Consider the following 22520-nt stretch of genomic DNA (forward strand, 5'->3'; position numbering starts at 1 on the left):
CATCAGATGAGGGAGACCTTGATCACATTTCTGTTGTGCGAGGTTGGGGGGAGAGGACAGAGGAAGGAAGCATGATTGTTACCTCGCCACCAACACAACAGGGACTTGGTGCTCCTGGATGCGCAACACACATGAGTGCCTTCTTGCTGCACTACCTGCAACATGACCCTCGAATTGTGAGAATTAGAAATAATCCTGACTACTGGGTTGCCACACTGTTAGATCCCCGGTACAAAAGTAAATTTGCAGAAATTATTCCTGCCATAGAAAGGGATGCACGCATGCAGGAGTATCAGCAGAGACTGTTGCAGAATCTTACATGTGCTTTTCCACAAAATACCAGTGGTGCACGTAGTGAATCTCACAGTTCCAACTTGCCAACCGTGGGACCGTCAAGTGTTCAGCACTCAAACCGTAACAGAACCACAGTATCTGCTGGTAACATCAATTTTGCGGAATCATTTCACCACTTTTTTAGCCCATCCTTTGCAAGGCCACAGGAGACAAGAAGTCTGACACATAGTCAACGCCTAGAGACGATGGTACAGGAGTATCTCCAAGTAAACATTGAAGCCACGACTGTGTCACTGGACCCTTGCTCTTTTTGGGCTTCCAATCTGGATAAATGGCCGGAGCTAGCCACTTACGCCTTGGAGATCTTGTCATGCCCCGCAGCCAGCGTTCTGTCTGAACGTGTGTTCAGCGCTGCTGGTGGTGTGCTGACAGATAAGCGCACGCGGCTCTCCACTGATAATGTAGACAGACTCACGTTCATAAAGATGAACAAATCATGGATCCGAAACGACTTTTCTACCCCTGTGTCATCCTGGGGAGAGTAAAAGCTTGATGATTGGTTAAAATCACCCTACCAACCGTTTTAAGCTTTCAAATTACTAATCATGTTTATCTGTATCTTGACTGGAAAATAATTTGGGCTTTGTAGCAGTGTGCAGCACTGATCCTATTAGGCCATCTATACTAAAGCTTCACCAGATTTAAAATTAAAAATAATTTTTAGCTGCATCTAGCCCGGAAAATAATTTTGGGGCTCCGAGATGCGCAAGGCACATAAGTGCCTTCTTGCTGCACTACCTGCAGCATGACCCTCATATTGTCAGAATTCGAAGTAATCATGACTACTGGGTTGCCACACTCTTAGATCCCCCAAACTTTTCCATCAACCTTTTCATTTTAATAAAGACCAAAAAAATGGTCATTTTTGAAATTATAAGCATTAGCAGGTTGTTAGAAACTGAAATCAAACAGTTTTCAACTAAAAAACTTTATTCTAGGTGATGTTACATTTTCACATAGGACCCCTTGTTCGAAAGGAGCTTCTGAACTCTCTCGTCCATTGAATTTGTCAGGTTTTGGATGGTTTCTGCTTCAATTGTTTTGCATGAGGACAGAATACCCTCCCAGAGCTGTTGCTTAGATGTGAACTGCCTCCCGCCATCATAGACACTCCTTTTAATGATGCTCCAAAGGTTCTGAATGGGGTAGAGGTCAGGGGAGCATGGGGGTCACACCATAAGTTTGTCCCCTTTTATGCCCATATCAGCCAGAGATGCAGATGTTTTATGTGCAGCATGAGATGGTGCATTGTCATGCAGAAAAATGATCTTGCTGTGAAATACACGGTTCTTCTTCTTGAACCATGGCAGGAAGTGCTGTTTGAGAAAATCCACATACATTATGGAGTTCATCTTTAGCGCCTTCAGGGATCCTAAAGGGGCCGACAATCTCTCTCCCCATGATTCCAGCCCAAAACATTACTCCACCTCCTCCTTGTTGGCGCTGTAGCCGTGTTTGCGTGGGGTGTCCATCAACCAGCCATCCTCCACTCCATCCATCTGGACCATCGAGCGCTGCACGGCACTCATCCGTGAACAAAACAGTTTTGAAATCAGTCTTCATGTAATGTTTGGCCCACTGGAGCCGTTTCTGCTTGTGTGAAGTGGATAGAGGAGGTCGACAGGATGGCGCATGCACAGCTGCAAACCTCTGAAGGACCCTGCATCTTGTTGTTCGGGGGACGTTGGAGGCACAAGCAGCTTCAAAAACTTGTCTGCTGCTATGACAAGGCTTTTTTGCCGCTGCTCTTTCAACCTGACGTAATTGCCTGTAGGAAAGAGTCCTCAATTTGCCCTTATCAGCATGCACACGTGTGTACTGTGAATCAGCTACATACTTCTTGATTGCCAAGACACTTCATCCTGATCATCGCACAATGTTGATTGTAGTCATGCCTTGACCTAAACACTCCACAATTTGTTGCTTCTCAGCAGCCGACACATCCTTTTTCTTTCCCATTTTGGCAGAAAATGTAGGCTGCTTAATAATGTGAGAGAGCCTTCTTAAGTAGTCTTGCCTTTCATTGGACACACCTGCCAAACTAATTAGCACAGGTGTCTGCAATTGCTTACAGTGATATAAAGAGCCCTGACACACATCACCATCAATGAGTTTAACTGACAAACAAACAAATTCTTCCCTTATCACTCCTAAACACTTTTTGTATAATAATTTGGAACGCAGTGTACATGTGCTTTTCCACAAAACACCAGTGGTTCACGTAGTGAATCTTACAGTTCTAACTTGCCAACCGTGGTCTGTATGGAGTTGTTCAATAAAGGGCCCAAAATTAAGATAACATAGATGGGAGAGGTCTCTATGAATAGGAATTCCTAAGTATTTGATACCCTGTGAGGGCCAGGCAAAGGGAAAGTTGGACTGGATGGAATCCTATATGGATTTGGGGAGGGAGACATCGAGGGCCTCAGACTTCGCTGCATTGATTTTAAAATTTTACCATGTAACAAAGTGATCTATTTCAGCCATAACAGCATGGATGGATATATGTGATTGAGTGATATATCCTAGGACATCATCAGCAAATAGAGAGCACTTGTACTCGGTGCCTCCCACCTCAATCCACCTAATATTGGGGTTATGGCGAATTGATGAGAGCAGGTGCTCCGTCACTAGGATGTATAAGAGAGGGGACAGAGGACATCACTGCCTTGTCCCATTGGTGATTGTGAAAGGTGATGAAAATGTTCTGACGCACCCCCTGGGCCTTGGGACACCCGGAGCCGGACCCTTTTTGGTGGATGCTGGTGGTTGTAGTCTTCGTGGCGGCGACCCAGTTCCGTGGCTCAGGGCGGTCAAACCAGTGGCGGAACTATTTATGTGGTTTTCATGTTTAAATGTCCGACTACGCCACCCGTGGATTGCGGTCAGAGTGAACCGCCGCTACAGGGCAGACCACTGAGGCTGGTGTTGTGGGTGCAGCAGAGCGTAGCATAACTCCCCACGGGAGGAGTATAGCCTCAGGGCAGTGTATGCGGAGGATGGGGGTGATGGTGCAGGGCAGCAGCAGTAACGACACGGAGTCAGTGATGCAGTTCAGGGCCTTTACTCACAGTTCTTATTATCCAGACCACGTCTGCAGGTAACGGCTGCCCACGTCGTACTGTGCTCACCAGGTGAGGGGCTCAGACAACTCCCAGATAACTTTGGAGCACTTCACAGGACCCCCTTTGTGTGTCCTTTGTCTGGCCTTTCTTACCAACACTTCTGTCCGGCTGCCTCGGGCCTCCTCTTGGTAAACTTGGCGCCAGTTTCCCTGACCCTATGTGGTGCCTTCCTAGCGGGTGTAGCGAGGGGCTGCGCCACATAAAATGTCAGAGCCTCCGGTTTCTAGCTGAGGGTCGTTTCCTGCCTCCACTAGTTCGGGGACCGGTCTCCCCCTTTGGCCTGACCCCTCCACGCAGGTGGATTCGGGCGTGCGGTGGCGACTCGCCCGTCCGCACCCCTGGGATCCCTTCATTCCTCGTTCCTGGAGCCTTCTCCGCTCCTCTTCCTTCCTTCTCCCTCTTCCAGGCCTGGGCCTCTGTTACTAGGCCTGCCTCCGGAGCAGAGCTCATGCAGAGCCCCTGCTCCCTGCCACTTCTGCTCAGACTTCTCTGCACTGAACTAAGATGGTGCCCACCTTTTATACTCCCTTCTCAATGCACCCAGGAACTGCTTCCTCCCTGCTCCTGCACTACAGGGTTCCCCTTCCTCAGTGTTCCCTCCCCCCACTCCAGCCAGGGACAGGGACTGTCGTGCCCATCTCAGGGGCATATTGGTCGCCCTGCCCCACGGCAATGTGGTGTAATGCATGCAGGTGTCGGGTCCTGATCCACACTCCATCCTTACCTGAGAGTGAGATATCACACCTCTGGGTGAGGTGCAATATGTCTGTAGCAACCGAGCCCTCAGGGTGCTACAGTTCCATTTATCTTCAGCCTAGGTGACGTATTGCGATACAGGGCCGTGATTTTGGCTATAAAAGGGTCCCCTAGACCCCTACCCCAAGCTTTTTAAGAGAATCATATATGGCGTGCCAGGAGACTCTATGGAATGCTTTCTCAGCATCCAACGAGAGTATCTAATTACAAATTTTTAACTGCATCTAGCCCAGGAAATACTTTGTGCCTAGTAGCAGTGTCTGCTAGTGAGCGGATTATCCCGGCTGTTAAGCAAGCTGCACCACCTGTAGTTTAGACACTTAATTTTTTAAAAGGAAATGCTTCGGGACCATGGGATACTTAGTGAAGAGCATCAGGAGGCACCCCAAGGCATAGGGGCTGGGACTGGCAGTAGGATGCCTTGAGGTGGACAGCCGAGCTCGATCCTTATAAAAGCTTTTTAACTGCAGCAGCTTTAGTGGACGCTACTGGAGCTGGAATTACCGCGGCTGCTGGCATGAGACTTGCCCTCCAATAGATCCTTGTAAATGGATTTAAAGTGTATTCATTCAAATTAGAGAGACAATTTAAATTAAAAAGCTTAGAGCTGCCTCCACCACAGGGGGGCTCGCTCGACCCACCAGCGGACAGGCACCAGTATTGGGAGAGGGGGGCTGGCCGTCAGGGTTCACCGCGGCTCTGGCACAAACCCGGCGACACGGAGGTGGCACGGGCAGGAGCGGACTGGCCGTGTCGGCTTCTCACTTTTTGGATTTTAGAAGGGCATGACATGCCTATATCTGTGTCTCCCCCTCCTTTTACTCCTCCACCTCTTTTATTTTCGCATGACTATATGTACTTGTCACTTTTCCATGTGTTAGTTATGTCTTCTGAGCAGTTTGTCAGCTTTTGGACACCTTTGAAGGTGTTTTCTATGTGTTTCTATGTGTTTTTGTTTGCCTGCCATTGGTTTTAACGGTGTTCGAAGGTGTTTGACGAACAGTTCGACGAACAGTTCGGCGAACACACGGGTGTTCGACGAACCGAACCGAACTCGAACACTACGGGGGTGGCTCAACACTAGTAAGGAAGTCTGTACCATTAGTGTGATGTGTGCAAGGTGGAAGACCTTGCCTGTGTGGCTCAGTCTCTGCTAGAGGCTGAGTGAAGGTCTCACATTTAAACGCGTGAGCCTGTGCTATATATGGACTGTTTATTTTCCATTTTTGTGCTGCTATTCCTTTTGTACCCAGAAGAGGCTATTTTTTTTGTTAAGCTAGATGGTTTATGAACATTTAATAAACCGCACGTTTGTTTTCAACTAATGAATCGGACCCTTGTGTGTGCACTAGTGTCTACCTGAGACCTGATCCCTTACAATATATATCAGTATATATTACAGTATATACATATACACAGCTCTGGCAAAAATTAGGAGACCACTGCAAAATGTTCTGTTTCTCTGATATTTCTCTTTATAGGTATATTTTTGAGTAAAATGTACATTGTTGTTTTATTCTATAAACTACTGACAACATGTCTCCGAAATTCAAAGCTAAAAATGTTGTATTTATTTGCAGCAAATGAGAAATCGTCAAAATAATAAAAAGAAGCAGTGCTTTCAGACCTCAAATAATGCAAAGAAACAAGTTCTTATTCATTTAGAAACAACAATACTCATGTTTTAACTCAGGAAGAGTTCAGGAATCAATATTTGGTGGAATAACCATGATTTTTAATCATAGCTTTCATGCGTCTTGGCATGTTTTCCACCAGTCTTTCACATTGCTTTTGGGTGATCTTATGCCACTCCTGGCACAAAAAATTAAGCAGTTCTTCTTTGTTTGATGGTTTGTGACTATCCATCTTCCTCTTGATTACATTCCAGAGGTTTTCAATGGGGTTCAGGTCTGGAGATTGGGCAGGCCATGACAGGTTCTTGATATGGTGCTCTTTCATCCACACATTGATTGACCTAGCTGTGTGGCATGGGACATTGTTCTGCTGGAAAAACCAGTCCTCAGAGTTGGGGAACATTGCCTGAGCAGAAGGAAGCCAGTGTTTGTCAAGGATAACCTTGTATGCGGCTTGATTCATACGTCCTTTGCAAAGATTAACCTGCCCAATTCCAGCCTTATTGAAGCATCCCCAGATCATCACTGATCCTCCACCAAATTTCACAGTGGGTGCAAGACACTGTGGCTTGTATGCCTCTCCAGGTCTCCGTCTAACCATTAGACGACCAGGTGTTGGGCAAAGCTGAAAATTAGACTCATCAGAGAAGATTACCTTACTCCAGTCCTCTATGGTCCAATCCTTATGGTCTTTGGCAAACTTCAGCCTGGCTCTCCTTTGCTTCTCATTGATGAAAGGCTTTTTTCTACCTTTACATGACTTGAGGCCTGCCTCTAGGAGCCTGTTATGAACTGTTATTGCCGTGCACTTCACCCCAGCTGCCATTTGCCATTCCTTTTGTAGGTCACTTGATGTCATCCTGCGGTTGCTGAGTGACATTCGAATAAGATGACGGTCATCCCGGTCAGTGGAGAGTCGCTTTCACCCTCTGCCGGTCTGTAGCTTTGTTGTCCCCAATGTCTGCTGCTTGACCTTGATTAAGGATGGAGGCAACATGACGCTCACTGTATCCCTCAAATAGTAAAGCCAGAATTGAGCCCTTCTTTTCCTCACTCAAGAATTTTCTTTTCAACTCCTTTGGCATGGTTATTTTTTCATTCAAATTACTTTTGGGGTATTCCTAGCACTTGTTTTGCCATCCAGCTTGTTCTATTGCAAGAGGATTGTGAAGACCACAGCAGTGTTTTTTATACTTTCCCTCGATACATAAGATTTGGTTCAGGTGATCACCTAATCAGAAGCACTTTAAGTAGAATGAGGTGTACTTTGCTTGGAATTCAACTGACACTGGAATGGAATGGCTGTCAGACATTTAGAGATGGTGATTTTTAGAAAATTGTGCAGTGATCTCTTAATTTTTGCCAGAGCTGTATATATATGTATATACATATAAAGAAACCTGACCAGCACCTCCTAATGTGAACTGGTACCAGTTGCTGTAACTATAAAATATATCAAAAAAATGCAGCAGCACTCCATATGGCAAGATACTTCTTAACAATGAAAATATTAGATCTAAACTGTTTTGCTCAGCAACAAGTACTTACAAAAAACGAAGGTCATGTGTGCCCATCAACCATGGCAAGGTAACCTCCCCTTGATGGGTAACTACTCTGCCTTCCATGCCACTTTTGGGCTACAAGCCTACAACTAAACGGACAAACATGTCTTCTTCTGGGCTAAAAACACCTACATTTAAAGGGCAAGCAGAGCTGTTTATACATCACCTGCTGGTTAAAGGGAGGAGTGCAGAATCAGGCAAGAGGCAGTTACACCCCCTTATAGTAATACAAACCAAAGAAACCTGAACAGCACCTCCTAATGCGAACTGGTGCAAACTGCTGTAACTATAAAATATATCAAATATTTTAATATAATATTTTATAGTTACAGCAGCTGTATGCGCTAAAAACCTTAGTTTTTTGCAAGTACTTGTTGCTGAGCAAAACAGTTTAGATCTAATATTTTCATTGTTAAGACGTATCTTGGCCATATGGAGTGCTGCTGCATTCTTTTACACTGTATATATATATGTGGCACCCTTGAGGGTTCGGTCGCCACAGAGGTACTGCATCTCACCCAGAGGTGTGGTATCTCACTCTCAGGTAAGGAGGGAGTACAGCTCGGGACCCTAACACCTGCATCCAACGCATACCAGCAGTGGGGGCAGGGCGAGATTGCTCCTAAGGGAGAGCACAGTCCCGGGTCCTTAGCTGATGGGAGGAGCTATGTAGTGGGTGTGGGTGGAGGAAGTAGCTTAGGGGAGCACATGAAGAAAGGTATAAATAGAGAAGCCATCTTGTTTAGTGAGTTCAGTCTGTTCAGTCTACAGAGAGAGAAGTTGGGAGCAGGAGCTCTGTAGGAGCTCCGCTCAGGAGGAGGGCCTGAGGAGAGGCCCAGGACAAAAAGAGAAGGAGAGGAGCAGGAAGGGCTCCAGGGACAAGGAAGGGACCCCAGGGGTACGGGCAGTGCTGGAGGCCACCCGTACGCCCGAATCCACCAGGAGGTGGAGGGGTCAGGCCATACAAAGGGGACCGGTCCCTCAACTAGCAGAGCACTTTATGTCTCAACTAGAAACCGGAGGCTGCAGTATTTCAAGTCCTGCAGCCAACAGTCCATATCAGTCTCAGCAAGAAGGTAGCTATAGAGGACCCAGGGGACGGAACAGACGTCGCCTGACAAGGCCCGCAGGTACCGGATTGTGACACTTGGTATGAGGTGCAGGGAAACGGCTGGAAAGAGAACACAGAAGGGGGTCCCACTAAGTACTCCGGAGATATCTGAGGGTTGGCTGAACCCCTCCCTGAGTAAGCGCAGCACAACGATGGAGTTACACTGGTACCTGTAACTTGGACTGCAATAACCATGAGTAAAGACCCTGAGGACTGCACTCCACTGTCTCTGTGATTATTATCTGTGCCCTCACCCCTGCACTACAACGCCCAGCATCACCTATAACATCTACCACATTCCCTGCCCTTTAGCTAAGCTCTCTCTGTGGAGAGCAGAACCAACCCTGCTGCACCAACATCAGCTCCAGAGTTTCTGCACGGCATTGGCGGCTCCATATGGCCGCATACCACAGGTGGCGTCACGAACTTTGTACATAAAAACTATAAAATCCCCTTTTTACTGACCGCCCTGGGTCATGGACCGGGTCACCGCCAATGTGACATCTTCCCAAACAACGACCAGCCCGGCACCGAGTACCCCACGGCCCAGGGGGCGCGTCATATACACATACACTGCTCAAAAAAATAAAGGGTACACTTAAATAACACATCCGAGCTCTGAATGAATGAAATATTCTCATTGAATACTTTGTTCTGTAGAAAGTTGAATGTGCTGACAACAAAATCACACAAAAATCATCAATATCATCAATAGAAATCAAATTTATTAACCAATGGAGGCCTGGATTTGGAGTCACCCCCACAATTAAAGCGGAAAAACACACTACAGGCTGATCCAACTTTGATGTAATGTACTTAAAACAAGTCAAAATGAGGCTCAGTATTGTGTGTGGCCTCCACGTGCCTGTATGACCTCCCTACAATGCCTGGGCATGCTCCTGATGAGGTTGCGGATGGTCTCCTGTGGGATCTCCTCCAGGATGGCACATCAAGACAAGCTGTGGCAAGAAGGTTTGCTGTGTCTATCAGCGTAGTGTCCAGAGGCTGGAGACGCTACCAGGAGACAGGCCAGTACACCAGGAGACTTGGAGGTGGCCGTAGGAGGGCAACAACCCAGCAGCAGGACCGCTACCTCCGCCTTTGTGCAAGAAGGAACAGGAAAAGCACTGCCAGAGCCCTGCAAAATGACCTCCAGCAGGCCAAAAATGTGCATGTGTCTGCACAAACGGTTAGAAACCGACTCCATGAGGGTGGTATGAGGGCCCGACATCCTCAGATGGGGGTTCTACTCACAGCCCAACACCGTGCAGGACGCTTGGCATTTGCCACAGAACACCAGGATTGGCAAAGTCGCCACTGGTGCCCCGTGCTCTTCACAGATGAAAGCAGGTTCACACTGAGCACATGTGACAGACGTGATAGAGTCTGGAGACGCCGTGGAGAGTGATCTGCAGCCTGCAACATTCTTCAGCATGACCGTTTTGGCAGTGGGTCAGTAATGGTGTGGGGTGGCATTCTTTGGAGGGCCGCACAGCCCTCCATGTGCTCGCCAGAGGTAGCCTGACTGTCATTAGGTACCAAGATGAGATCCTCAGACCACTTATCAGACCATATGCTGGTGCGGTTGGCCCTGGGTTCCTCCTAATGCAGGACAATGCCAGACCTCATGTGGCTGGAGTGTGTCAGCAGTTCCTGCAAGATGAAGGCATTGAAGCTATGGACTGGTCCGCCCATTCCCCAGACCTGAATCTGATTGAGCACATCTGGGACATCATGTATCACTCCATCCACCAACGTCACATTGCACCACAGACTTTCCAGGAGTTGGCGGATGCTTTAGTCAAGGTCTGGGAGGAGATCCCACAGGAGACCATCCGCAACCTCATCAGGAGCATGCACAGGCATTGTAGGGAGGTCATACAGGCACGTGGAGGCCACACACAATACTGAGCATCATTTTGACTTGTTTTAAGGACATTAAAACAAGTCCACCTGACTTCTGCACAACACCACTGATGGTCCCAACCCCATTTATAAAGCAAGAAATCCCACTTATTAAACCTGATAGGGCACACCTGTGAAGTGAAGACCATTTCCGGTGACTACCTCTTGAAGCTCATCAAGAGAATGCCAAGAGTGTGCAAAGCAGTCATCAAAGCAAAAGGTGGCTACTTTGAAGAACCTAGAATATAAGACATATTTTCAGCTGTTTCACACTTTTTTGTTAAGTGCATACTTCCACATGTGTTAATTCATAGTTTTGATGCCTTCAGTGTGAATGTACAATTTTCATAGTCATGAAAATAATACAGAAAAATCTTTAAATGAGAAGGTGTGTCCAAACTTTTGGTCTGTACTGTAACTGTATATATATATTATCATTAGCTGGTACTGCCCTTCACAATGCGCTGCTGTAGACACTTGCCCTCTAGTGAAGACGGATAAATATGACCTTGGTCGGACTCTCACTATTCTGATATTGATGATTTACCTTGAACTCATCAATATCATAGGACCATTCAATTTGTGCACTGCTCCATTTAATGTGACCAGACAAGCCCTTTAAATTCATCATCTGACAGCTACTATGCCTCAGGAATCGAGGGTGGCATTGCACATTCTGAAAATGCCAACTTGGGCATGAAAAGAGCTAGTCTCACCCCTAGATGAACCTCTTTTTTTAAAAACAGAGGAAGCACCTCATGTTAGTAATTAATTGTCATATCAGTAACTGATTGACACATGAGAAGAAACTATGTAGAAACTCATCCCTTTACAACCATGTATTTCTGATATCAGCATGATGTTTATATAAATGTTATTTACAGACAGGTGAATGGAAAGTTCTGTTGGAGGAGAATATCCCTATCTCCACTCTAAAAAACGCTATCCCACGTTTTCATATAAACTATGGGAAAAAATGGTATTTGCAACTTTGCGCAAATAATAAAAGAGAACAAAAGAGACTCCTTTTAAAACTTCTTACACCTCAAACTCAAATACGATTTCCTGGAAGAGGACTTATATACACCTTTCTAGAAATAAGGAATTATTTACGTAACAAATACAAATTTCCTTTAACATTTCCGGAAGAATTACTCATTCATAAAAAAAATCCCGATAACAATGCTATTTGGAATACCAAATAAATATATTCTCTTTTCAACGCCGATACTTCTTTCACTAAGTATAAATTTATGTTCAGCTGAGAAAAGGAATTAAACACCCATTTTACTCCAGACAAATGACATAAAGCTATTAAAATAGCTTATTCATCATCACTAAATGCAAGCCTACACAAATCTTGCTATAAAATACTATCAAGGTGGTATTTTACCCCTGTCAAACTTCATAAAGCCTTTTTGAACCAATGTTGGAGGAACTGTTGTGTTAAAGGAAGTCTATACCATATTTTCTGGGATTGTCCAATTAAAAATCTTTGGAAAGAAGTGTTTTATCTACTTAACAAAGCATGTAATTTTGATATTCCAAGTCTTCCCCATTCGGCCCTTCTGTCTTTAGACTTAGATAATTTATCCCCCAAAACAAGATCAATTTGTTCTCATGTATTCCTGGTTACGAAATTAATAATAGCATTTAAATGGAAACAACCCAACGTTCCTTCGCTATTGGAAGTAACTGACAGAACCTCTACACATAATGTTTTTGAAGTAACATTTGCTCTCCAGAATACTACTATTTCTAAATATAATCTAAAATGGTCCCTATGGAACACTTTATATCCTCCAAATATCAAAGTACCTTAACACTAGAATCAGGGCCGGCCTTAGGCTAAATTGTGCCCTGTACAAAATTTTCTTTTGGTGCCCCCAGACCATGTCACATACAACCTGCAGCCAATCAGTGGCTGCTTCACTCTCTCCTCCTTCAGATAAAACTGACATTCTGAGTCAGATGTAGACACTTTTGACACTGTTTGTTGTCTGCTCCGATGGTATCCATCTTTTTAGGCATTCACAGAAGTGTGCTTGACCACACTTGTGCGCTTAAAGACGCCTAAAATAATGGGACACCGCCGGAACAGAGACCAGACGAAGGCCAAAGTGGCTCCTTCTGCCTCATTATAGTGAGTGGTTCCTTCAGGGTTTTGTCTGAATCGTGATTTTTGGGAATTTATATTGAAACCTCAATGTAAGTGCAAAGCGAAGAGAGCAAAATAAATGTGATTTTTGGGAGGCAGAATGAACCAATAAAGAAAAGAACAAGAATAGTTTTTATTTTTATGCTGTTTTAAGTGATAAGATGGATTTATTCTTCGGGTCAGTGCGATTACTGTGAATCCAGATTTATATATTTTTCTTTTGTTTTGCTGTTATCAAACAGTAAAAATGCTTTTTTAGAAAGAAAAAAAAGTTTTTTCGTCATCATATTTTGAGAGCTGTAACTTTTCTATTTTTTGGCTAACAGGGCTGTATGGAGATTTGTTTTTTGCACGAACTGAAGGATTTTTTAGTACCACAATGGGGTACATAACATTTCTTGATTGCTATGTATTCATATTTAACAGATGCAAAATGAAGAAAAACCAGCAATTCGCTCGTTGTTTTTTTTTTTTTTTGGGGGGGGGGGTTTGTGCAGTTCACTGTGCGATAAAAGTGATAAGACCGATTTCATCTTTGGTTCAGTACAATTACAGCAATACCAGATTTATATATTTTTTTATTCTTTGCGACTTTTACACACGAAAAACAATATTTTACAAAAATTTATTTCCTTTCGCTTGGGATGGTTTGGAATTTTCATTTATACCTTTACATATGACTTTTTGTTCACTTTTTATTCAATTTTTGTGTTTTCAGTGTGACATTTATGGAGTATTTTTTTTATAAAAAAAATGTTTAAGGTTTTCGCCGTATGGAATAAATAATGTGACAGCTTTATACTTTATTTATAATAACCTACAGCACAGGCCAGCCGCCAGACGTTTACTAAAAAAAAAACAACCCCTTTAAAGGGGATGTACACTACTTGGACAACCCCTACTCATTCCCCTTGTTCGCCCCCATAAAAATAAATAAGCCTATACTCGCGTCCATTGTGGCCGTGGTTCCGGCAATGTCAGAAGTCGCATAGCCAGGGCCCACGTGACACTGTTATGACACGCGAGCACCAAGACCAATCAGCCCCCCAGCATCCGTCTCCCCGTCTTCAAACATTTGAGCAGGATGTGAGCACTGAGCTGAGATCCTGCTCAAATGTCCGAAGGCGGGGTGAAGGAAGCGGGCACTGATCGGTTGGGGGCCCACATGTCATAACAATGTCATGTAGGCCCCGGGAATGCGACTTCTGACATTGCTGGAACCGAAGGTGAGTATAGACTTATTAATTTTTCTGGGGTGAAGAAGGAAAATGCCAACCCCTTTATGGATGGGAGTCGGGCATCATTTTATTACAAAAAGTCTATGTGATTATGCTTGGTATTACCAGCTCTACAGTCTCTACTGCAGTCCTAGCATAGCTGAGATGTTGAGCTGTGTATAACCCGCCTACACCACAGCTTTCTATGTACATTGTGTAGTGACACAGAGCTGCTAATCAGTGCTGGGAATGTGGTTGGACTAGGAGGCAAAAGACAGCTTGTCCTATAGTGATAATCTCCTGCTGATAAAACACTGGTTGTATTGAAACAGCAAAATACAGTCAAGTAAGTGACACATCGCTGGAATCAGGGTTTCTGCCCCTACGTCATGCTGCTGTCAGGTTACATAGCAAAAACCGGCTGATAGATTCCTTTTAAAAGTGACAAATATTTAGAACATATTTCTGCATTTGGCTATTTCCACAAATTCTAATTGCCAGGAAATATCAGTAGAAGATATTTGTAGAATCAGAAATGTCTATTTTATTACTGCATAATCTGTAATTTCATACTGACTTCTATAATTACAGAATGCTGTTCCCAGAGGTTAACAAAGTAAGTGATATGTAAGTAGGTGACATTTCCTCTCCTCTTCTAACTGGTAAATAAATACAATTTTGCCATTTTGCAAAGTTTTTAGAACCATATTTCATTGCTACTCTCATGTAAAGAAATACAACAGTTCACTGCTGCACTTATTCCATGGTGGCCTTTATTTCCTGTGGTATGTGCTTCCACAGCAAACCATTTACCAGCCAGTCAATAATGAGAATGCTACCATCATAAGATGTCTTCATTATTGATAGCTCACTATCCTGAGAGCGCATTGTACTCCCAGGAGAAGCTCAGCATGCAGCGGCTCCTGCAGAGAACCAGAGAAAATTGTGCACTAGAAGACATATATTAAACCTATTGAAAATAATCACCCTGATATCTGCTTTCATTGTTGCTGCTGGAATAGTCCAGGTGCAATAGAGTTATTACAAATGTGGAAAATAATGCAGCACAAATGGTATAGCAAATTTCTACACTCCTGATGTTTATATATTTCAAAGGAAAATTACTCTCTATTTTTGGTTAATGTACAGCAGATTACTTTAAAGGTGGTTCTATGACTTTTCTTTTTAGCGTACAGGAAAGTAAGCACTAATACTAACGTATCTTTGAATTGTACTGTTCTTCCACAATCCTGGGGAAAAGATGTTAGGGACCAGCAATGGGCAGGGAGTATCCCACGCATCCCCTTATATACTATGACCTTCACACCATTCCCCCTTATATACTATGACGACCACATTATCCATCCTTATATGCCATGATCACCACACCATCCCCCCTTACATAATATGACCATCACACTTATGAATTATACCCACAGCACCCTCCTTACTTATGAATTACATTCTCCACACAGTCCCCACCCCATGCTGCCCACTCCTCAAATTGTCTTTCTCATGTTACCCTTCTTTATACTGAGCCCATGTTACCTTGTCTCCATACTGAGCACCCCACACTGCCCTTTTTTTCATACTGAGCCCACCACACACTGCCCCTTTTTCCATAGTGATCCCAACCCACGCTTCCCTGTTTTCATAGTGATTCCACCCCATGGTGTCCCCTTTTCTATAGTGATCCCACTCCACGCTGCCCTTTTCCATAATAATCCCACCACATGCTTCCACATTATCAACAGTGATCCTACCCCATGCTGCCCCCTTTTCCATAGTGATCCACCCCATGCTGCCTCCTTTTCCCACAGTGATCCCACCCCATGTGGCCCCTTTTTCCATACAGAGATCACCCCACACTGCCCCCTTTTCAATTGTGATCTCACCCTACTCTGCCCTTTTTACATATTGATCCCACCCCATGCTGCCTCCTTTTCCATACTGAGCCCACCCCACACTACCCCTTTTTACATTCCAAGCCCACCACAGGCTGACCCTTTTCCATTCCAAAACCTCCCCACGGCAACCCTTCTCCATTCACGCTGACCTGTTTCTCATAGTGATTCCACCCCATGCATACTGAGCCTGCTGCCCATTCTGTACATTGAGACCACTGTAAGCTGCACCTGCATCTTCGGCTCTTTGAGTGCTTGCCTGCTCTTGGCTCTGGTGACCTCTCCTCCTCTGTGGTGCTCTGTAGTGATGTTGGCAGCATGGTGAGGTAAACTCATCTCACTGCAGAGACATCAGGATCGTGTGCATGCCGCTGCACGTTGGGTCAGGGAGCTTATTGGAGCTCCACTGACCCTTGAAGTTGTTCATTTGTAGATGTTAATACAGGAATACAGGGGAGCAACTCCCCAACACACTTCCCCCTCCGGTTTTCTTATAGAGTCTGGGGGAGGGAATATTTAAAAATATATATATATTTTTTTTTTAAATCTTGATCCTGGTGCCGTTCCACGCAACCGGCCGCCCTAGGTACCGGATCTCTGGCGCCTAGTGGTAAATTTGGGGGCGGCCTGGCCCAAACTGTAAATTTTCCATTTTTATGATGTACAGCTAATTGTAATGTGAGCTTGACGTGGACATGTCTGAAGCTGAGATGAAATAATAGAGATAAACTGTCTGACTTGATGACAGCTGGGGAGTAAAGGAATATAAATGCCAGTTAAAGTAGCAAGTTCAGGTTCAACACTTCTACTCCTCCCTCTGTATCAGCGAGTGCATATATAAATGCAAGTTATTTTTCAATTTCAAGCAATTCATGTGTGAAATACGATATAATGTTGTTACAGATTGCTTAACCCCTCCTTTATCCCCAAGCCTGTTTTCACCTTCATGACCAGGCCAAAATATTACAATTCTGGCCAGTGTCACTTGTGATAATAACACTGGAACGTTTCAATGGATCCCACTGAGTCTGAGACTGTTTTTTCATCACATATTGTACTTCATGACACTGGTAAAATTTGTTTAATATGACTTGTGCTTATTTGTGAAAAAATCTGAAATTTGGCGAAAATTTCCGTAATTTTCAAACTTTTAATTTTTATGTCCTGAAACCAGAGAGTTATGTCACAAAATAGTTAATAAATAACGTTTCCCACATGTCTACTTTACATAAGCACAATTTTTGAAACATAATTTTTTCTGTTAAGAAGCTAGAAGGGTTAAAAAGTTGACCAGCGATTTTTCATTTTTACAACAAAATTTACAAAACCATTTTTTTGGGGACCACTTCACATTTGAAGTGACTTTGAGGGGTCTATATGACAGAAAATACCCAAAAGTGACACTGTTCTAAAAACTGCACCCCTCAAGGTACTCAAAACCACATTCAACAAGATTCACTGTCTGTGTTTCACTGGAACTGAAGCAATATGGAAGGGAAAAAATGAACATTTAACTTTTTTGCACAAAAATTTTACTTCAGAACCAAATGTTTTTATTTTCATAAGGGTAACAAGGGTAACAAGAGAAAATGGACACCAAAATTTGTAGTGCGATTTCTCCCGAGAACGCTGATACCCCATTTGTAGGGGAAATCTACAGTTTGGGCGCACCGCAGGGCTTGGAAAGGAATGAGCAGCGGGAATGAGACTTTTTGAACGTAAAATTGGCTGGAATTGAGAGCAGACGCCATGTTGCATTTGGAGAGCCCCTGATGTGCCTAAGAAGCGGAAACCCCCCAGAAGTGATCTTATTTTGGAAACTAGACCCTTCAAGGAACTTATTTTAATGTGTGGTGAACACCTTGAACCTCCAGGTTCTTCACAAAAATGTATAACATTGAGCTGTGAAAATAAAAAATCTATTTTTTTCCTCTAAAATGAATTTAGCCCCAAATTTTTTATTTTCACAGGGGTAACAGGAGAAAATGAACCATACAATTTGTTGTGCAATTTCTCCTGAGTATGCCGATACCCCATGTGGGTTAAAACTACTGTTTGGGCACACATCAGGGCTCGGAAAGGAAAGCATGACAGTTTGGAAAGCAGACTTTGATGGCATGGTCTGTGGCCGTCATGTCGCATTTGGAGAACCCCTGATGTGCCTAAACATTGAAAACCCCCTACAAGTGACCCCATTTTGGGTACTAGACCCCTCACGGAATTTATTTAGACATGTGGTGAGCACCTTGAATTCACAGGTGCTTCCCAGAATTTTACAACGTTGAACTGTGAAAATTAAAAACATTAGCTTTTTGTTTTTACAAAAATGTTTTGGCCCAAAATTGTTTCAATTTCACAAGGATAGCAGGAGAAAATGGACCTCAATATTTGTTGTACAATTTAGGTTTGAGCAAAATAATGAATATAATACTCAAAAATATTTTTAAAAAATCATGAATCAAAAAGGATACAGTAGAATAGAAAGATGATAAAAAGCAATATAAGAGAATCACATAACCAGAGACACATACTGAATACTTTGATGGATTAATGTAATTAACTACATTCGCCATAGTTTTTTCCAATAGTCAGAAGATGATGACAGACCTTGTTTTTTATATGGCCAGGTGGCATTCTTTAACAAACTACATTTCACTATTACTAACCTTCCATCTTTACCCATAGAATATATTCTTTTATTCCTAATTATTGATAAAAACTTTCTTTCAGCCCCCTCAAGCTGTGTACAATTGATGATGAGCAGAGGTTTGTAATATGACTCGCTTGAAGAGCTGAATATAACCACCAAATATAAACCACCAAAATACAACCACCACCACTCTGGCAAAGAGAGGTTGGTTCTAAAGAAGAATATATAAAGAGTACACTAGGACACGTCTGCAATTAAAGACTAGAGATGAGCGTTGTTCGACTCGAACTGTTCGCCAATCTCGAATTCGAGCTGTTTTGGGCTGTGTTCGAGCCGTTCGGCGAACACGAACGATTTGAGAAAAATTCGGCTGTTCGAGGTTATGTTCGATAACTGTTCGTGCACCAAAATCATAACTGGATTTTTTCTCAGTAATGATGAAAATTAATGTTAATACGCAGTTTGAGTGTATAGCGGGGCGGGGGGAGGGGCAGGGGATGGATCTCTGCAGGAATAATGAAGATCTCCATTTTTTTTTCTCTTTCCCGCATTTACAGTGGGGAGGTGCAATCTGTCAGCCTATCAGCAGCGCACACACGGAGAAAAGTGCTTTTTTTCACACAAGCAAGGGCATGTGTCATTGGCAGTGTATGTCACATGTCCTTGCCCTATAAGACCCAGCCATTTTCCCCGTCGCCACCATTTTCTCACTGCTGCAGCTGCGTGTTAGACGGCACCGCTGTTGCTATGTGCGCTATACCTTGTTAATTTCAAGCCAATTTTCGCACAAATCTACAGATAGCTTAGGAGTAGGAAATAGTTGTGATTGCAGTCCTTTTAAGGACTAGGTTACAGCATTTCCTACGACTTTTATCAGGCAGGTCTGTGCTCTTAAATAGATAGGTTGTGGGAGTAAAGACTAATTGTAATTGCAGTCCTTTTCAGGACTAGGTTACATCAGTTCCTATCAGTTTTTGCCAGGCAGGTCTGTGCCAGTGCTGTGCAAGTTTTTTTCACAGCATTCGGCTGAATCTAGCAAAGCTAATCCTTTTTGGCCTACTGCAGAGTGTGTTAGTCAGTGGAGTAGCCTATCTGTGTTGCAGGATATACCACCTGTGTATAGAATACCAATTTTTTTACTGCACCTAGTGAAGTAAAATCTTTTGGGCATAGCATCATTCTATTAGTCCATCTATACTGACCTCCATCAGGTTGCAAATTGAATATAATTTTTTTCTGCATCTAGCTCTGAAAAAATATTTGGGCTTCTAGCAGTGTGTGGGACTTGTTCTATTAGTCCATCTATACTGACCTCCATCAGGTTGCAAACTGAATATAATTTTTTTCTGCATCTAGCTCTGAAAAAATATTTGGCCTTCTAGCAGTGTGTGGGACTTGTTCTATTAGTCCATCTATACTGACCTCCATCACGTTGCAAATTCAAAATAATTTTTTGTCTGCATCTAGCTCTGAAAAAATATTTGGCCTTCCAGCAGTGTGTGGGACTTGTTCTATTAGTCCATCTATACTGACCTCCATCACGTTGCAAATTCAAAATAATTTTTTGTCTGCATCTAGGTCTGAAAAAATATTTGGCCTTCTAGCAGTGTGTGGGACTTTCTCTATTAGTCCATCTATACTGACCTCCATCAGGTTGCAAATTAAAAATAATTTTTTGTCTGCATCTAGCTCTGAAAAAATATTTGGCCTTCTAGCAGTGTGTGGGACTATCTCTATTAGTCCATCTATACTGACCTCCATCAGGTTGCAAATTAAAAATAATTTTTTGTCTGCATCTAGCTCTGAAAAAATATTTGGCCTTCTAGCAGTGTGTGGGACTTTCTCTATTAGTCCATCTATACTGACCTCCATCAGGTTGCAAATTGAATATATATTTTTTCTGCATCTACCTCTGAAAAAATATTTGGGCTTCTAACTGTGTGTGGGACTTGTTCTATTAGTCCATCTATACTGACCTCCATCACGTTGCAAATTCAAAATAATTTTTTGTCTGCATCTAGCTCTGAAAAAATATTTGGCCTTCCAGCAGTGTGTGGGACTTGTTCTATTAGTCCATCTATACTGACCTCCATCACGTTGCAAATTCAAAATAATTTTTTGTCTGCATCTAGCTCTGAAAAAATATTTGGCCTTCTAGCAGTGTGTGGGACTTTCTCTATTAGTCCATCTATACTGACCTCCATCAGGTTGCAAATTAAAAATAATTTTTTGTCTGCATCTAGCTCTGAAAAAATATTTGGCCTTCTAGCAGTGTGTGGGACTATCTCTATTAGTCCATCTATACTGACCTCCATCAGGTTGCAAATTAAAAATAATTTTTTGTCTGCATCTAGCTCTGAAAAAATATTTGGCCTTCTAGCAGTGTGTGGGACTTTCTCTATTAGTCCATCTATACTGACCTCCATCAGGTTGCAAATTGAATATATTTTTTTTCTGCATCTACCTCTGAAAAAATATTTGGGCTTCTAACTGTGTGTGGGACTTGTTCTATTAGTCCATCTATACTGACCTCCATTAGGTTGCAAACTGAATATAATTTTTTTCTGCATCTACCTCTGAAAAAATATTTGGGCTTCTAGCTGTGTGTGGGACTTGTTCTATTAGTCCATCTATACTGGCCTCCATCAGGTTGCAAACTGAATATAATTTTTTTCTGCATCTAGCTCTGAAAAAATATTTGGCCTTCTAGCAGTGTGTGGGACTTTCTCAATTAGTCCATCTATACTGACCTCCATCAGGTTGCAAATTAAAAATAATTTTTTGTCTGCATCTAGCTCTGAAAAAATATTTGGCCTTCTAGCAGTGTGTGGGACTTTCTCTATTAGTCCATCTATACTGACCTCCATCAGGTTGCAAACTGAATATATTTTTTTTCTGCATCTACCTCTGAAAAAATATTTGGGCTTCTAGCTGTGGGTGGGACTTGTTCTATTAGTCCATCTATACTGACCTCCATCAGGTTGCAAATTGAATATAATTTTTTTCTGCATCTAACCCAGCCAATAGTTTTGGCCTAACACCACAGTTTGGCCACTCAGCTCTGCTCGGTTCCCATCCATTGTTTTTTTGTGCAAACAACTCCAGAGTTGTGAATTAGTTAACCACCAAAATGAGTGGAAAAAGGCCTGCTGCTGGTGGAAAGGGGAATAGGCGTGTTGGGAAGGGGAAAAAAGGTTGTGTCCGTGGGGTAGGTGTTAAAACAACAGTAACATCTGCAGAAGAAAGACCATCTTCCAGCCAAACTAAAATGTCTACTTCTTTTAGCGGACAATGTGATAAGATCCCTTTCTTACGGCCACGCCAATCGCTACAAATTCCAGATGAGGCACAAAAACAGCAGGTGCTTCAACGGATATCAAGTGTTCCTTTAAGTGGGCTCTCCTCCACATCAACTTCAACATCACAAATACTCCAGTCCTCAAAGATGTCACCCCAATCGCACTTGCTTCCTCACAGCTCCCAAATCTCCAGCTGCCCGTCTGAGTATGAGGTAGAACAGATGGTTGAGTCTGCAGAGCTGTTTACTCATACTATAGCCTGGGAATCAGAGGTCGACTCCAGCGCTTCTGTGAATCCAGACGAGGAAATGATCTGCACTGATGCCCAGAATCTTTATGAGTCGGATCCAGGACCAGACACAGAAGGTTCTGACCATAATGTAGACCCTCATTCCCAAACTAACTCCTGTTGGTGGAGACAATGAGGAAGACGATGATGAGACTCAAATACCTGATTGGAGCGACAACTTTAGTTTTTTGTCAGGGCAGGAACAGGTTGGCTCTGTGGACGACGGGTGTGATAACGCACAGGGTGATGATGATGAGGTTGGAGATCCCACTTACTGTCAACCCACAGTCAGCCAAGAGATGAGGTCAGCAGAGGAGGTGGAGGAGGATGCTAGTGACGACGAGGTCAGGTTGCGCCTTCCTGGACAGAGACGTAGTACTGGAAGCACGTCAACAACTCCATCCTCAAACACAACTCTGCCTCTCACCACAAGTCGTGGTGGCTCTTCAGGTCGCATGGGTGCTAAGCCTTGCATAGCCTGGGCATTTTTTCAGATCGATAAACATGACCCAACTCTTGTTATCTGTAACATTTGTCAGCAAAAGCTAAGTAGAGG

This window comes from Phyllobates terribilis, unplaced genomic scaffold (genome assembly GCF_046119375.1).
Source record: "Phyllobates terribilis strain yellow unplaced genomic scaffold, ASM4611937v1 Scaffold_5__5_contigs__length_657084704, whole genome shotgun sequence".
Classification (NCBI taxonomy): domain Eukaryota; kingdom Metazoa; phylum Chordata; class Amphibia; order Anura; family Dendrobatidae; genus Phyllobates; species Phyllobates terribilis.